Source organism: Raphanus sativus, chromosome 6 (genome assembly GCF_000801105.2).
Source record: "Raphanus sativus cultivar WK10039 chromosome 6, ASM80110v3, whole genome shotgun sequence".
Classification (NCBI taxonomy): Eukaryota; Viridiplantae; Streptophyta; class Magnoliopsida; order Brassicales; family Brassicaceae; genus Raphanus; species Raphanus sativus.
The window spans coordinates 30,987,124-31,005,606 of record NC_079516.1 but is presented as its reverse complement, the minus strand read 5'-3'; positions in this window follow the sequence as shown (position 1 = coordinate 31,005,606).

Here is an 18,483-nt window from a genome sequence, read left to right as displayed (position 1 = left end):
GATCGTTGGGCGGCTAGTGATACGTCCTGAGATTGGAAAGGATCACTCAAACGGACTTAGGGATATGAACTCACCAAAAAGGAGAACTGATGGGATGAACGGTGACACAAAGGGTTGCGGAAGGCCCGATGTACTACCAGAGGTGAACTCCGAAGAGAACTGATGGATTGAACGGTGACACAAAGGGTTGCAGAATGACCCAATGATACTACCAGAGGTGCTTGACTGTCGCCTGATATGACTCACAGGTCCGACAAGGAAGCAAACTCGATCTGTTGCCGGATGTGACGCACCGGTCCAACGAGAAAGAGAGAGTTACTTGGAGCTAACCACACCAAGAACAAAAAAGCGAGATACCCTCTCAAGGTTCCAAAAATAACAACTCAAAGCTTATTTTATTTCATTGATCAAATGGCCTTTATATAATAGGTAAAGCATACAAAGGGTTGGAATACAAAAGACTAATCAAACATAGAATTTAGCAATTTATAAAAACGAGGAAGACTTGACCAAAGACTTTGAATTGACCGAAAATCATAAATATCTTGACTTGACCCAAATTGAAGGATTGTAGTCGTCACACTCTTCGGCTGGTCTCGTGCTTCCGCATGGTCGACCGTCTCGTAATTGCCGTCAGATTGATATATTATTCGACCATAACTTGTATTTTCTTGTTGGGCCTTTCTTTCTTTGGGCTGAAGCATGTCCATAAACATATTTCCATAAATCATCGAATCCATCTCGTTTAAACTCAAGCCCATAAACCAAACCTTCTTAATTTGTTTCTGCTGCAGATTCGGGATGCATCATTCCCTCCTTCTTAAAAAGATTTGCCATCAAATCTGTCTTTATTTAGCTTCAGATGGGAGGATCTCTTGGCTTTTCGTAGAACTTTTTTTTTTTTTGTAAAGAAAAGAAGATGAAAGGTAGAAGATGGACGAAGAAGATGGAAAGATGAGAGAAAAAATGAACAGATAAGTACCGGTTGAGTGGCTCTGATACCACTTGATACGTCCTGAGATTGGAAAGGATCACTCAAACGGACTTAGGGATATGAACTCGCCAAAAGGGAGAACTGATGGGATGAACGGTGACACAAAGGGTTGCGGAAGGCCCAATGATACTACCAGAGGTGAACTCCGAAGAGAACTGATGGATTGAACGGTGACACAAAGGATTGCGGAATGACCCAATGATACTACCAGAGGTGCTTGATTGTCGCTTGATATGACTCACAGGTCCGACAAGGAAGCAAACTCGATCTGTTGCCGGATGTGACGCACCGGTCCAACGAGAAAGAGAGAGTTACTTGGAGCTAACCACACCAAGAACAAAAAAGCGAGATACCCTCTCAAGGTTCCAAAAATAACAACTCAAAGCTTATTTTATTTCGTTGATCAAATGGCCTTTATATAATAGGCAAAGCATACAAAGGGTTGGAATACAAAAGACTAATCAAACATAGAATTTAGCAATTTATAAAAACGAGGAAGACTTGACCAAAGACTTTGAATTGACCGAAAATCATAAATGTCTTGACTTGACCCAAATTGAAGGATTGTAGTCGTCACACTCTTCGGCTGGTCTCGTGCTTCCGCATGGTCGACCGTCTCGTAATTGCCGTCAGATTGATATATTATTCGACCATAGCTTGTATTTTTTTGTTGGGCCTTTCTTTCTTTGGGCTGAAGCATGTCCATAAACATATTTTCATAAATCATCGAGTCCATCTCGTTTAAACTCAAGCCCATAAACCAAACCTTCTTAATTTGTTTCTGCTGCAGATTCGGGATGCATCATTTATGATAGAACCAAAATCAGCACCGTCCTTTTTGGTTCATGGACACGGCCCAACATGGAGATCATGTCGACCAACTTGATCCAACAGAGATTTTTTCATCAGATCGTGACACTAACTTGGAGATGAATGAGCTATGTGACAGGATCACTCAAACGGACTTAGGGATATGAACTCGCCAAAAGGGAGAACTGAAGGGATGAACGGTGACACAAAGGGTTGCGGAAGGCCCAATGATACTACCAGAGGTGAACTCCGAAGAGAACTGATGGATTGAACGGTGACACAAAGGGTTGCGGAATGACCCAATGATACTACCAAGAGGTGCTTGATTGTCGCCTGATATGACTCACAGGTCTGACAAGGAAGCAAACTCGATCTGTTGCCGGATGTGACGCACCGGTCCAACGAGAAAGAGAGTTACTTGGAGCTAACCACACCAAGAACAAAAAAGTGAGATTCCCTCTCAAGGTTCCAAAAATAAACACTCAAAGAAAGGTCCAACAAGAAACGAGAAGGTATGGTCAAATAATATATCAATCTGACGGTAATCCAGAGCACGTCGACCATGCAAAAGGACGAGATCAGCCGAAGAGTTTTGCGACCACAAATTTCCATTTTCGGTCAAAAGTGTTGGTCTTTGGTCTTTGGTCTTTGTTCTTGGTCAAGTTTTAATATTTATTAACTTACAAGTTTCTAGGTTTTGACTAAACCTTTTGTATGCCTTGCCTATTATATAAAGGCCATTTGATCAATGAAATAAAATAAGCTTTGAGTGATTATTTTTGAAACCTTGAGAGGGAATCTCACTTTTCTTGTTCTTGGTGTGGTTAGCTCCAAGTAACTCTCTCTTTCTCGTTGGACCGATGCGTCATATCCGGCAACAGATCGAGTTTGCTTCCTTGTCGGACCTGTGAGTCATATCAGGCGACAATCAAGCACCTCTGGTAGTATCATTGGGTCATTCTGCAACCCTTTGTGTCACCGTTCAATCCATCAGTTCTCTTCGGAGTTCACCTCTGGTAGTATCATTGGGCCTTCCGCAACCCTTTTTGTCCTCGTTCAATCCATCAGTTCTCCCTTTTGGGAGTTCATATCCCTAAGTCCGTTTGAGTGATCTTGTCCCGACCCAGGACGTATCAAGTGGTATCAGATCGGGAAGGATGGCTTTGAACATAAGGGCACATCATTCCTAAGGGCAATTTGGGTCAGTTTGAACGGTGTCAGAGACTGTCGTGCCCAGGACGTTCCAAAAATACCCTCTCAAGGACGTCAAACCGGTCCTGATTTGGGGTGCATTCCATCTCGTCCATCTCCTTGATACGTCCTGAGATTGGAAAGGATCACTCAAACGGACTTAGGGATATGAACTCGCCAAAAGGGAGAACTGATGGGATGAACGGTGACACAAAGGGTTGCGGAAGGCCCGATGATACTACCAGAGGTGAACTCCGAAGAGAACTGATGGATTGAACGGTGACACAAAGGGTTGCGGAATGACCCAATGATAGTACCAGAGGTGCTTGATTGTCGCCTGATATGACTCACAGGTCCGACAAGGAAGCAAACTCGATCTGTTGCCGGATGTGACGCACCGGTCCAACGAGAAAGAGAGAGTTACTTGGAGCTAACCACACCAAGAACAAAAAAGCGAGATACCCTCTCAAGGTTCCCTAAGTCCGTTTGAGTGATCATGCACAGCCTTGGCAGTTTGATAAAAAGGCTGTGCATGATGGTTTCACAAACCGGCACTCTTTTGAACATAAGGGAAAGAAGATCACCTTGGTGCCTTTGTCACCTTCGGAGGTCCATCAAGATCAGGTTCAACTCAAGAAGGGGCGTGACCAAGAGTCTAAGGCAGATAAACCCGTGTCTAGTACCAGAAACTCCAACTTCTTTGTCAAAGAAAGTCAGGTCAGGAAATCTCTTTACTCTCAACAGCCATTTCTTTTACTTGTGTATAAAGAATCTCTTATGGCTAATTCTTCTGACCTTGCACCGGAGATTCCGAGTGAGTTGCTAGATGTTTTGCAGGACTTTTCTGATGTCTTTCCAGATGAGAATCCAAAGGGATTGCCACCAATACGAGGGATTGAGCATCAAATAGGCTTTGTTCCGGGTGCATCTCTACCGAACCGACCAGCTTACCGTACCAATCCGGTCGAGACCAAGGAACTTCAGAAACAAATCGGAGAGCTTCTTGAGAAAGGCTACATCCGGGAAAGCCTCAGTCCTTGTGCTGTTCCAGTTCTTCTAGTGTCCAAGAAAGATGGTTCATGGCGCATGTGTGTTGACTGCCGAGCCATCAACAACATTACGGTAAAGTATAGGCATCCCATTCCTAGGCTTGATGACATGCTTGATGAGTTGCATGGTTCTTCAGTTTTCTCTAAGATTGATTTGAAAAGTGGATATCACCAGATTAGGATGAAAGAAGGTGATGAATGGAAAACTGCATTTAAGACTAAGCTAGGATTGTATGAGTGGCTTGTTATGCCATTTGGTCTCACTAATGCACCTAGCACTTTCATGCGTTTGATGAATCATATTCTGAGAGCATTCATTGGTCATTTCGTGGTTGTATACTTTGATGACATACTCATTTACAGCAAGAACCTAGATGATCATAAGAAGCATGTGAAATCTGTTCTTGAAGTTCTTAGGAAAGAGAAGCTGTTTGCAAATCTTAGTAAATGCTCTTTTGGAACAGATCACGTGGTGTTCTTAGGTTTTGTTGTAGGTGCTGATGGACTCAGAGTGGACGAGGAGAAGGTCAAAGCCATCCGAGAATGGCCCATTCCGACCACAGTGAGCGAGGTAAGGAGCTTCCACGGCCTTGCCGGGTTCTACCGACGGTTCGTCCAGGACTTCAGTACCATCGCAGCCCCACTTACTGAAGTGATCAAGAAGAATGTTGGTTTCAAGTGGGAACAGGCTCAGGAAGAAGCATTTCAACTCTTGAAAGGGAAGTTAACTCATGCTCCTTTACTTGTACTTCCTGATTTTTCTAAAACTTTTGAGATCGAGTGTGATGCTTCGGGTGTTGGTATTGGTGCTGTCTTGATGCAGGATAGGAAACCCATTGCTTACTTCAGTGAGAAGCTTAGTGGAGCCACTCTCAACTACCCCACTTACGACCAGGAGCTGTATGCTTTGGTGAGGGCTCTTCAGACATGGCAGCACTATCTCTGGCCAAAGGAGTTTGTGATCCATACTGATCACCAATCGTTGAGACATCTTAAGGGCCAGCAGAAGCTAAACAAGAGGCATGCCCGTTGGGTTGAGTTTATTGAGACATTTCCTTATGTGATCAAGTACAAGCAAGGTAAGGAAAATGTTGTGGCTGATGCTCTGTCCCGAAGGTATACTCTTCTTTTAGCTCTAGAGACTAAGTTGCTTGGTTTTGAATTTATCAAAGATTTGTATGCAACTGATCCAGATTTTAAAGAGATTTTCAGGAAGTGTTCCAAAATGGCCTATGGCAAGTATTATCAAGTTTCTGATTTCTTATTCTTTGATAACCGCTTGTGTGTTCCCCAATGTTCTTTGAGGGAGTTGTTTGTCAGGGAATCACATGGAGGAGGTCTTATGGGACATTTCGGAATCAAGAAGACATACAAGGTGGTGTATGAGCACTTCTATTGGCCGAGTCTGATGAAGGACGTGGAGAGGATATGCAACCGATGCGTGGATTGCAAGAAGGCCAAGTCCAATGTGCAAAACCAAGGTTTGTATTCGGCCCTACCCATTCCATCTCATCCTTGGGTTGATATTTCTATGGATTTTGTGCTTGGTTTGCCTAGGAGTAAGTCTGGCCGAGACTCCATCTTTGTGGTTGTTGATAGATTCTCTAAGATGGCTCATTTCATACCTTGTCATAAGACTGATGATGCCGTGCATGTTGCTGAGTTGTTCTTTAGAGAAATTTTTAGGTTGCACGGAATGCCTAGAACCATTGTTTCTGATAGAGATGCTAAGTTCCTTAGTTACTTTTGGAAAACTTTGTGGTCTAAACTTGGAACTAGGTTGATGTTTTCCACCACTTGTCATCCTCAAACTGATGGTCAAACTGAGGTTGTGAACCGGACCTTATCAACTTTGCTTAGGTCGTTGATTAAAAAGAATCTTAGACTTTGGGAAGAATGTTTGCCTCATGTTGAATTTGCATACAATCATTCTGTGCATTCTGCTACTAAGTTCTCTCCATTTGAAATTGTTTATGGTTTCAACCCTATGTCTCCACTTGATCTTTTGCCTTTGCCTTTGAGTGAAAGAGTTAGTGCAGATGGCAAAAGGAAGGCTGAGACCATCCGGAAGCTGCACGAAGAGGTTCGAGGCAACATCGAGGCCAAGACAAAGATCTATGAGAGAAAGGCAAACCAGAAGAGGACCAAGGTCGTTTTTGTGGAAGGAGACCTTGTTTGGGTTCACTTGAGGAAGGAACGGTTCCCGGACGAAAGGAAGTCCAAACTCATGCCTCGGATCGATGGACCATTTCCTATACTTAGGAAGATCAGTGACAATGCGTATCAACTTGATCTGCAAGGTAAGTATGATATTTCTTCAAGTTTTAATGTTTCTGATCTTTCTCCTTTTCTTGCAGATGATCCAGATTTGTGGACAAATCCTTTTGAAGAGGAAGGGAATGATGCGACCCAGGACCCGGACCAGGACCAGCTCGACGATCAGGACACTCAGATCAGTCCAACCAAGGTTCACCCATCCGTCCAGGCCAAGCAGTCCAACCGAGCAGTGTACCGGATCAACCCGCGTTCGTCCGGAAAGGAGCTAAGCTTGGATCCACGACCTGATGACCGATCTGACCGAACCACAGATGATCCTTCCCGTCCAACTCGTCAAGACAAAGCCAACAGACGAGCCAGACTTCATTTGGATCAGGCGGAGTCAGACCACGACCGCAACTTCTCACTTCTCACCTGTTTGGTCCGTACCGCACATCCCGATGATCGGACCAACGTTCTTACTTCTTCTTTTGACGCCATCATGGACTTCTCTTCGACCAAATTCTCTAAGGCAAGGGTTCTTAGACTTTCAGAAGATTTGGGTCGAGTAAATTCTTCATACGTTCAAGACAGTTCGATGATCACTCCCGCGGCCGCACCTCCGTTCGTCCATCTCCTTACCGCGTCGAACCAGATCATCACGGACGCACTTGGACATCTTTCTGAATCTGGACCAGTCAACCTTTGAGTCCACACTTTGACTGGTCTTCCCTTGTTTTCCACACTTTGACTAGTCTTAGTCAAATTTATATTTTCTATGTGTGTTTTTCAGCATTTTTCTTTAATTTTCTTTGACTCAAAAACACTATAAAATGTATCCCATTTCCTTGCAATGAGATCACGAAATTTTCTCCTTATTTTGAGTCTTCTCTCTTTGTTCTTAGCATAGAACTTTCCTGTTTCCTAGTGAGGTTATCACTTAGCAAACAAATCTTCATTTGTTGGACCGGTGCGTCACATCCGGCAACAAACGAATCTGGTAGTATCAAGGGGTCTTTCCGCAACCTTTTGTGTCACCCATCATTCCATAGTTCTCTTTTCAGAGTTCATATCCTTCACAAACCGATTGAGTGATCCTGTCCAATCTCAGGACGTATCAAGTGGTATCAGAGCCACTCAACCGGTACTATCTGTTCATTTTTCTCATATTTCCATCTTCTTCATTCATCTTCTACCTTTCATCTTCTTTTCTTTATAGAAAAAACAAAAAAAAAGTTCTACTAGAAGCCAAGAGATCATCACATCTGAAGCTAATCAAAGACAAATTTGAGGGCAAATCTTTTTAAAGGAGGAAGGAATGATGCGCCCTAAATCAGCAGCATAAACAAATCAAGAAAATTTGGCTTTTGGGTTTTGGAGTAAACAAGATGGGCTTGATGATTTACGAAAATATGTTTATGAACATGTTTCAACCCAAAGAAAGAAAGGCCCACCAAGAAACGAGAAGGTATGGTCAGATAATATATCAATCTGACGGCAATTCAGAGACCGTCGACCATGCGGAAACAAGGGACCAGCCGAAGAGTTCTGCGACCACAATCATTCAATTTTGGTCAAGTCAAGACATTAAAAAATTTTGGTCAATTCAAAGTCTTTGGTCAAGTCTTCCTTGTTTTCATAAGTTGCTAAATTATATGTTTGACTAGTCTTTTGTATTCCAACCTTTTGTATGCTTTGCCTATTATATAAAGGTCATTTAGTCAATGAAATAAAATAAGTTTTGAGTGTTTATTTTTGGAACCTTGAGAGGGAATCTCACTTTTTTGTTCTTGGTGTGGTTAGCTCCAAGTAACTCTCTCTTTCTCGTTGGACCGGTGCGTCACATCCGGCAACAGATCGAGTTTGCTTCCTTGTCGGACATGTGAGTCATATCAGGCGACAATCAAGCACCTCTGGTAGTATCATTGGGTCATTCCGCAACCCTTTGTGTCACCGTTCAATCCATCAGTTCTCTTCGGAGTTCACCTCTGGTAGTATCATTGGGCCTTACGTAACCCTTTGTGTCACCGTTCATCCCTTCAGTTCTCCCTTTTGGCGAGTTCATATCCCTAAGTCCGTTTGAGTGATCCTGTCCAATCACAGGACGTATCAAGTGGTATCAAAAGATAGACCTAAAAGAAGGAAGGAATAAAGGACGGTATCAAAGGAGGTGCTTGATTGTAGAATGACCCAAATCATATGATTTGCGTTCATATGATTTGGGTCAACGGAGTCAACGGAGGGTACTTTGAGTTGTTCTTTTTGGAACCTTGAGAGTTACTTGGAGCTAATCAAGTCCGTGTGAGTCAACGGAGGGTACTTTGAGTTGATATGTCGTGCTCTGATACCACTTGATACGTCCTGAGATTGGACAGGATCACTCAATCGGTTTGTGAAGGATATGAACTCTGAAAAGAGAACTATGGAATGATGGGTGACACAAAAGGTTGCGGAAAGACCCTTTGATACTACCAGATTCGATTGTTGCCGAATGTGACGCACCGGTCCAACAAAAGAAGGTTTGTTTGCTAAGTGATAACCTCACCAAGAAACAGGAAAGTTCTATGCTAAGAACAAAGAGAAAAGACTCAAAATAAAGAAGCAATTTCGTCGATCTCATTACCATGAAAGGGAGTACATTATATAGTGTTTTGAGTCAAAGAAAAATAAAGAAAAATGCAGAAAACAAGGCATAGAAAACATAAATTTGACTAAGACTAGTCAAAGTGTGGGAAACAAGGGAAGACCAGTCAAAGTGTGGACTCAAAGGTTGACTGGTCCAGATTCAGAAAGATGTCCAAGTTCGTCCGTGATGATCTGGTTCGTCGCGGTAAGGAGATGGACGTACGGAGGTGCGGCCGCGGGGGTGATCATCGAAATGTCTTGAACGTATGAAGAATTTACTCGACCCAAATCTTAAGAAAGTCTAAGAATCCTTGCCTTAGAGAATTTGGTCGAAGAGAAGTCCATGATGGCGTCAAAAGAAGAAGCAAGAACGTTGGTCCGATCATCGGGATGTGCGGTACGGACCAAACAGGTGAGAAGTGAGAAGTTGCGGTCGTGGTCTGACTCCGCCTGATCCAAGTGAAGTCTGGCTCGTCTGTTGGCTTTGTCTTGACGAGTTGGACGGGAAAGATCATCTGTGGTTCGGTCAGATCGGTCATCAGGTCGTGGATCCAGCCTTAGCTCCTTTCCGGACGAACGCGGGTTGATCCGGTACACTGCTCGGTTGGACTGCTTGGCCTGGACGGATGGATGAACCTCGGTTGGTCTGATCTGAGCATCCTGATCATCGATCTGGTCCTGGTCCGGGTCCTGGGTTGCATCATTCCGTTCCTCTTCAAAAGGATTTGTCCTCAAATCGATTGTACCTGTATCAAAAGGAAATAAATCAGATTCAGAGGAATTAAAACTCAAGGAAAAATCAGTGAATGAAAAGTTTGAACAGAAACTTCCTTGGTGGTATGAACTCGTTTCCCACAAGTAATTCCAAGTCCTTTGGCGTCCATCAGTGCTTGCTCTCCTTGGGAAATGATCATGCTTATCCTGTTCATTCAAAACAACTAGAGAAACCACATCAAATCTGCGAAAGAAATTATCAAAGGGTTCCTCTATCCTTAAGACATCAAAAACAGGATCCAAGCTCTTAGGATAATCACCAAGCACGTGGGCAAGCATTAAGCAAGTAAACTGAGTGCCAAAAATCGGTTTATCAAATTCAAAATCAGGCCAAGGTGTGAAACTGTTAGGAAAAGAATGAGATAATGCCAAATTTGAAAAATTCTCATCATGAACGAAATTAAATTGATTCTTTGGCCTAAGCAACTTTGGTTCATGCCTTCTCCTAAACCAAATCTCTTTCAAAGCACAGCTCAATGAAAATAGCTCATGAAAAGGTTTAAGCAAAACGTTTTTCAACCAAGTAAAAATGTGTTTTCGCTTAGAAATTCTCGGTTTCAAAACATTTTCATGAAGAGCAGAGACAATCAACCCATAATCCTTACAGTGCTTTTGGTTTGGACAGGAGGTGGACTGAGGAGACACCTTTGGCTCAGTTCTGGCAGATTGTTCCAACAGTTTCAGTTCCTGTGACAAAGAAACAAGACTACTCGGCTGTACCGGTTCAAGATGGTTAACTTCATCACAAAATTGTTTATTTTCAAGCACTATATCAGAATAAGAAGAAGAAAGTAAACACTTAGCTTTCAAGAAGTTTCTGAGAAAGGTTTGGGTCAGACCTGACTGTGTAGATTGATCTCCTGGTCGCCAAGGTCTGGTTTGAATCTGATTGGATCGGCTAGCTACCCATTGAAGCAAGTGTAGAACAGGTTTGGCCGGTTTTAGAGAATGGATCATAACTTCATGATTCCGTGGCCATTTTTCCTGATATTGAGCTTTCTGGAAAGAGGAGAGATTCATCTTGAATCCTATAATCGGCTTTGGCTCAGGCCGCTTCTTCACAAGGCTCGAATCTGCTTCAAAAGCTGGGTACTCGCAGGTAGATGGACTGGGAAACCGCCTGTTTAAAAAATTCATAAATCCTTCCTCCTTGAATATTTTCAAGTGATTCCAAGCCTCAGTGAATCCTTGGGGAGTTGGTTTCCAGTACAATTGGAGTCAAGACAAAAGACCTTCTGGACGCCGAGATATTCGCTTTGGACTGAACCTATATCGCTGGCATCTCCAAGGTGGCCAGTTTGACTGGATGTATCAATGCATCTCCAAATTTCAGGCTGACGAGCATGGTAAATGCTTTCTCTTCTCTGAGGCTGAACCTGTTTATCCTGGACACTCAAAACAAACATTAAAATACCAGGATCATATGTGCAAGACATGTACTTGTGCAAATCAGAAATCAAGCTATCTTTTCCCAGAACAAGTAGCACACATTTCAGCCTGTCAACATGCACATCAAAGTAAGCATTACAGACTAGAATGGTGTCAAGGCTCGTGATTTCATAGTTCCTAAAGAACAATTTCACAACATGCACAAGTTTCTCAGATTTAGAACACAAAAGATCAAGCTCAAACTGAGAATTACTTTCCCAAGGCTCAATATGTTTTTCAAAGAAGGTGTTGCATATCAGAATGCTTTCAAGGCATGAATCACCATAGAACATATTCAAGACAAACCTAGGTTGATCATATTCAGAACACAAAAGCTTTAGATCAAGATCAGATCCAAAATAAGAAGGGGCAGGTTTCAAATCAGGATCACAACAAAAATCAGTTTCAGTTCTAAGTGATTTCTGTTCTAGCAAAGTCTTAACCATAAATTCGTCCAAGGCACAAGGGAATGCAAACAAATCACCAGTGATCAGTCCATGACTAGAGAAGCTCAGATCAAAACCATTATCCTTGAAACAAACAAAGGAATCACAAGGTTTTCGGAAACAAAAATCTGGTTGTTGCAACACAAGCTCAAATGATTTTTCAAGATGATCAAAACCTTTGTGATGTTTCAGAAACTGATCAAAACTCAAAACAAGACCAGAAGAGATGTCATTGTCATTTAGAAAACGTTTTTGATCAAAGAGTTTATCAGGTTCAAGTTTCTCAAAAGAATGAATCAAGTTATCAAAAATGGAATTTGAAACACAAAATTCTTTCACATTGTCTAGACCAAAACTTTTGACATTATGAGAACTGATTCCAACAAACAATTCAGGCAGAGAATAAATCAAATCAAGTTTCTCACAGTGCTCTTGAATGTCAGTGGATAAAAGGGGAGGAGTTGTGCCGGGATCAAAGCAAAGATGGCTGTCCATGTTGATGCTTGGTGCTTCCTCATCAAAGATTGGACCAGGTTCGTCCTCCTCATCAAAGATAGGGCCTAGATCATCATCCAAAGGTGTCCTAGTGCCAGGAAGTCGTCCATGATGTGGATGGTTGAATGGCTCTTCCTCAAAATCCTGTGAACTAAGAACAAGACTGCTCGGAAGTTCCGTCTCAAAACATGTTAGTCCATCATCAATCATAAAATCAGATTTTTGAGAAGGAAGATCACATTCATCCTCACAGGTGATCAAAGTTCCAATTAGCTCTTCATCAGATTCATCATAAATGGGTAAAGAATCTGAAAAATCTTTAAGCTTTTCAAAATGGTTTTCAGATTCACCTTGAGTTTTCTTACTGAGGAACAAGGGTGGCTCAGCTACAGGTGCACGTGTGGATGTGCTCTTCTTGTGGCTCTTGCTGACGTCCTTGAGAGCTTTCATCATTCCCTTCTCAAAGTTGTCACAGATCTCTTGGACATCAAACTGAAAGGATCGCCTCTTTGGATCAGCCACATCTCTGATTGTTTCTTTGCACCTTTGGTTTGGCTTTTCCTGCACACTAACAAACTCATCAAAATTGTTCAAAAATATTTAAATGGAGTTTGAGAGACAGATGGTCGTGGGGAGTTCTCCTTGCTACTTTGCCTTAGAAGACCAAACATCTTAACCTGAAAATCTCAACACAAAAGTTAGATAAAAAATCTCACACTCTCAAGTGTTTGATCCTTACCCACACAACTGTTTCACTCAATTTAGTGGTCACTCAAAGAATTCCTCCCAAGGTTCTAAGAAAGACAATCCAAATAACCCGATGGGATCTCAAAGCAAACAAACAATGAAACACAAGATAGAGAGATAAGAGAATTGGGTTTGGGAATCCGCTTTAACCACTCCAAGGCTGGATTTCTCTTCAGCCAGCAGGATTTCTCTTCAACCACCTAGCCAAAAACAATCAAACTTTCGATTTCTTTTTCTTTCTTATTTTTTTTCTTTTTTTTTTTGCTAGATCTTTCTTTTTTTTTTTTTTTTTTTTTTTTTTATAAATAGATATGGCCTAGGTAAGGTAGTGGCCCGGATTCAAGATAGACAGAAGAAGAAGAGTGTTTAGAAAATGGGAGATGAGAAAGATGGAAAGATAATACCGAATTGAGTGGCTTCGATACCACTTGATACGTCCTGAGATTGGACAGGATCACTCAATCGGTTTGTGAAGGATATGAACTCTGAAAAGAGAACTATGGAATGATGGGTGACACAAAAGGTTGCGGAAAGACCCTTTGATACTACCAGATTCGATTGTTGCCGGATGTGACGCACCGGTCCAACAAAAGAAGGTTTGTTTGCTAAGTGATAACCTCACCAAGAAACAGGAAAGTTCTACGCTAAGAACAAAGAGAAAAGACTCAAAATAAAGAAGCAATTTCATCGATCTCATTACCATGAAAGGGAGTACATTATATAGTGTTTTGAGTAAAAAAAAAATAAAGAAAAATGCAGAAAACAAGGCATAGAAAACATAAATTTGACTAAGACTAGTCAAAGTGTGGAAAACAAGGGAAGACCAGTCAAAGTGTGGACTCAAAGGTTGACTGGTCCAGATTCAGAAAGATGTCCAAGTTCGTCCGTGATGATCTGGTTCGTCGCGGTAAGGAGATGGACGTACGGAGGTGCGGCCGCGGGGGTGATCATCGAACTGTCTTGAACGTATGAAGAATTTACTCGACCCAAATCTTCAGAAAGTCTAAGAATCCTTGCCTTAGAGAATTTGGTCGAAGAGAAGTCCATGATGGCGTCTAAAGAAGAAGTAAGAACGTTGGTCCGATCATCGGGATGTGCGGTACGGACCAAACGGGTGAGAAGTGAGAAGTTGCGGTCGTGGTCTGACTCCGCCTGATCCAAGTGAAGTCTGGCTCGTCTGTTGGCTTTGTCTTGACGAGTTGGACGGGAAAGATCATCTGTGGTTCGGTCAGATCGGTCATCAGGTCGTGGATCCAGCCTTAGCTCCTTTCCGGACGAACGCGGGTTGATCCGGTACACTGCTCGGTTGGACTGCTTGGCCTGGACGGATGGATGAACCTCGGTTGGTCTGATCTGAGCGTCCTGATCGTCGATCTGGTCCTGGTCCGGGTCCTGGGTCGCATCAGCTAGTCTTCGTGCGTAGGTTCTAGGCCCCCGGGTCGCCAGAAATCCGTGTTTTGCGACTTTCCGAGATCCCGCAAACAAAACTCCTTTTCCTGCTCCAAGATTTCGAAGAACCCGTAAGACGTCAACGGACAGAAAGACTTCGTATAAAACGGTGATGGTTATCTTAAAACACCATTCGCCTCAGCAATGGATCGAAGATCTTCCGAAAGACTCGACATCCAAGTAGGAGCATTCTTTCAAAGAAATCGTAGAAAACAACAGAAGTCCGGAAGACGGCCCGAAAAGGACCAAACCCGATCGGACGGCCCATTTACGATTTTCTAAAAGATATATATGACGGTTTACAATTATCTTCACATAACAAGATAAATGTTAAACTTCCGAAAGGAGAAATGTCAAATTTCCGAAAGGATAAATGTCAACTTTCCCGATAAACAAGAAAGCCGACGAAAATGGAAAAAGCCCAGCTCGCGGCAGACTCAGCCCATCAAGAATAGACCGTCATATGGGAGTATATAAGCAAGGCTAGGAGCAGAGGAAAGGGGATCCGAAATCAGAAGAAATAAACCACTCTAGAGCAACTTAGAACTTAGGCTTTTATTTCCTTTTTAGCGAGCTGCGACTCAACTAGGTTAGATCTAGGTTTTGAGACTAGCGACGATCGACAGCTCTTGCTGCCGAGATCTCGACCTGTTGTTCAAACGCTCTCCGCGAATTCGGAAATAAGATTCTTTCTTTTTCTCTCTTCATTTTACGCATTTATTCCCAAACTAAACTCGTATTAACTTCGTCGTGCGTGGCCCAGCAGATAGCCGGGATCCTCGGGGAAAACTAGGTCAACTTAGTTTTCCTACGTTTAAACTTAACTAAAATCGACAGTGCGAATTTCGGTTCCCACAACCCCAGTCTTGGGAACTCCGAGATCCCGGATCAGCGGATTTTCCAAGAAGAACTCCCAACGGCTCTCTACCCTTTTTGGTATATATATACTCTCTTTTTAGTGTAACGTCTCCTTAACCCCGAATCTTGCCATTTAATGGCAGAAATGAGCGAATTGGAGAAGAGAGCGAACTCCTTGTCATCCGAATCCAGCAGCCCACCGTCACGCCGTGACACAAACGTGCGAAATCCTTTGAGCCCAGCTCCCCTGTCGTTTGTTTCTTCGGGATCTCCGCAAGTGGGTCCCGCATCAACGGTTAGGGAGGACGAGTTATGCGATTGGCGAAAAAAGTATTCGCTTCCTTCTTCCGTCATTCTTCGCGTTCCCAGACTGTCAGAGCGGGCTTGTGGTGGCATGCCCGAGGATATTGCTATCTATGAGGCTTTCTTCGAATCGGGCTTCAGAGGTGACATACCATCGTTGATATCGTGTCTCTGCAGCTACTTTCATATTTCTCCATCTCAGCTTAATCCTCCAGCTTGGCGCATCCTCATAGCTATCCAAAACCTTGGAGATGAAGAAGATCTGGCTTTCGGAGTTAATGAAGTACTTTTTGCTTATCATCTGGCTCCGATCAATGGGCACGAGGGGCGTTTTCATCTTCGTCCGAGATCGGGGCACTACAAAAAAAGTCAACATTGATAGCAGATTATTATAGCTCATTTTACTGAACTGCTATCGTAAATGACTGAAAAATTCCCGTATTATATAATAGCATTAGATAAACGCAATGATAGAACGAAACCAAAATAGCATTTAATTAGTACTATTCTGAATATTAAATGAGCGGGAAGATGAAATCATTAATTCCGCCAATATTTAGTGGAAAATTTGACTTTAACGCCAAAAAAAATATTTAAGCAGTTTCAGTAATCCTATCAAAGATATACAATAGCATTTTTCTAATGCTAAGAAAAACCAATTGAACCTCTAAACCCTAAACATGGTTTTAAACCCTAAACTCTAAAGACAATCCTTAAAACTCTATTTTTAATATTATAACTTTTAATCTAAAAATAAAACTCAACTTTAATTTTTTTAATCTTAAACTATAATTTCCTAAACACAAATCTTTAATCTTTGATCTGTAATCAAACTATATCCTAAATCCTAACTTCAAACATAAACAATACATTCATTATACTCTAAATATAAACTTCAAATCTAAATTATCAAAAATTTGATTGCAAATCTTATATCTAGTCTTCAAATCTATTATTTTCCAACTTTAATCCAAAATACTAAACTTTAACCCTAAACCTCATATTCCAACATCCAAACCTTAAATCACCAAACTAAACTTTACTCTTAATTATATATCTTTTTCATAAACCATAAAATCTAAATTTTAAATTTTCAACATTTGTATCAAAATACAAATTTATAAACAAACTATAAATCAGATTTCTGTATAAACATACAAATTTTGAAAGTGATAATAAAATCATAATTTTGAAATTAATCAAATATTTTCAAACTTAGACATCAATTCTGAAAATAAATATCAATTTATTATGTTCAAAAAGAAATTTAAATAATAAACTACAAAAATATATATATATATATATATATTTTTATATAAGATATAACTAAGAAAAACTACTTACAAAACAAATTATCAAATATTGAAGAACAAAGCAAAAATAAAAATAAAAAAGAAAGACAAAATTTTCTGACCAATCAGATTCAACTACATAGATCACACTTCTTAGCCATTGGATTAATTTAGATCTAAAGGTTGAGATTTATTCCATTTAATTTTTATTTTTCTCTCTCTCTCTCTCTCCACGACAGACTTCTCATTCTCTCTTCTTTCTATTCTCTTCTCTTTCAGATTCTCTTCTTCATCAATCTCATATCTCTCATCTCTCCCATCTCTCTCCGCGCCTCTCATCTCTCTCCAATCGCTCTCCTCCTTGTCTCACCATCATCTCTCTCCAACCGCTCTCCTCCTTGTCTTACCACCACCGCGTCTCTTCCTCGTCTCACCAACACCATCGCGTCTCCTCCTCGTCTCACCACCACCACCACCGCGTCTCCTCCTTTTTTCACCACCACCACGGTCGCCCTCCCACCACCACCACCACCACAATCGACTTCTCTCTCTCTCTCTCTTCGTATTTGTCATCTGTGTATCTCCTTTTTTCTCTATTGCTCAATTATGAATCTGTATTATTTTTGGTAAAGATAGGTGGAGGAGGCAAGGTTCATGGCAGCTGGAGGAGGCAAGTCTCATGGTGGCTGGGAAGATCCAAGTCTCGTGGCGGCTGGAGAGTTTTTTTTTTTAAGAATCGGTTAAGTGTAAACCGAGTTAGAAAAAATGTAGTGGTCTGGTTTTATATTCTTATTTCTGGTTTAGTTTTGTAAACCAGAATTAATCTGTAAAGCAAATTTAATTTATTAATAAAATTTATTTTATTTTCAGTTATACAATAATATTCAATTTAATTTCTAATTATTTAATTTTATTCAATTAATTTTAATTAAATAATTAAAATAATTCTTAGTTATTTTTATTCTAGTTATAGCATCATATCAGTGTCATTATATATAAATCATAGTACAAATCAGATGCTATAATTAAGTTAATAATAGCATTCAAATATTGTTATTGTATCTCTATTTTTTGTAGCGTTACGAAAATGTTATCGTAGAAGGGGTATCTATGATTGCTGCCGCATACATAGCATTTGGTAAAACGCTATCAAACCCATAACATAGCATAAAACCCGCGCTAACAATAGACATATTTCTTGTAGTGGGGCTTCCATAGTCGAGGAACTTCCCAAGACTGATCGGAAGGGATTGGCTTTTGTGAAGAAATGGCCAGAGAGATATGTTTTTATGACTCTCCCAGGATCCCATTATCGGTGGAACTTCGTAGGTAAGGGGTTTTAGTAGACGCTCTTTCTCACGAGTTCTGATGATGGAATCTATCTGATTTGCATTCCCCCTTCCTTTTTTTAGAGGGAACTCACTCAGCTCCCGTCGAGGGCGAACGCAATGTTCTTCAGGTACAAAAGCTTCCCCTCGAGCAACGCCGCGTGACCCATCTTCTCAATCTGGAGGTCCTGCGCCGTAGCAAGCTATGGGGTAAGTTATTTCTTTGCGACCTACAGGTATCCCTCTTTCACATATTAACTCGCGAAATATCTCTTTTTCAGAAGACAAAAGGGAAGGAGATCCTGAAGATCCGATGGTGGCTTTTAAGAAGGCCACGAATGCCATATCGGCAAGAAGGGACTCATCCAGCAGGAATGCTTCGGGCGATGGAGCCGTGACTCCTCTCCATCACGAGGCGGCAGGCCTAGGGAAGGTGTA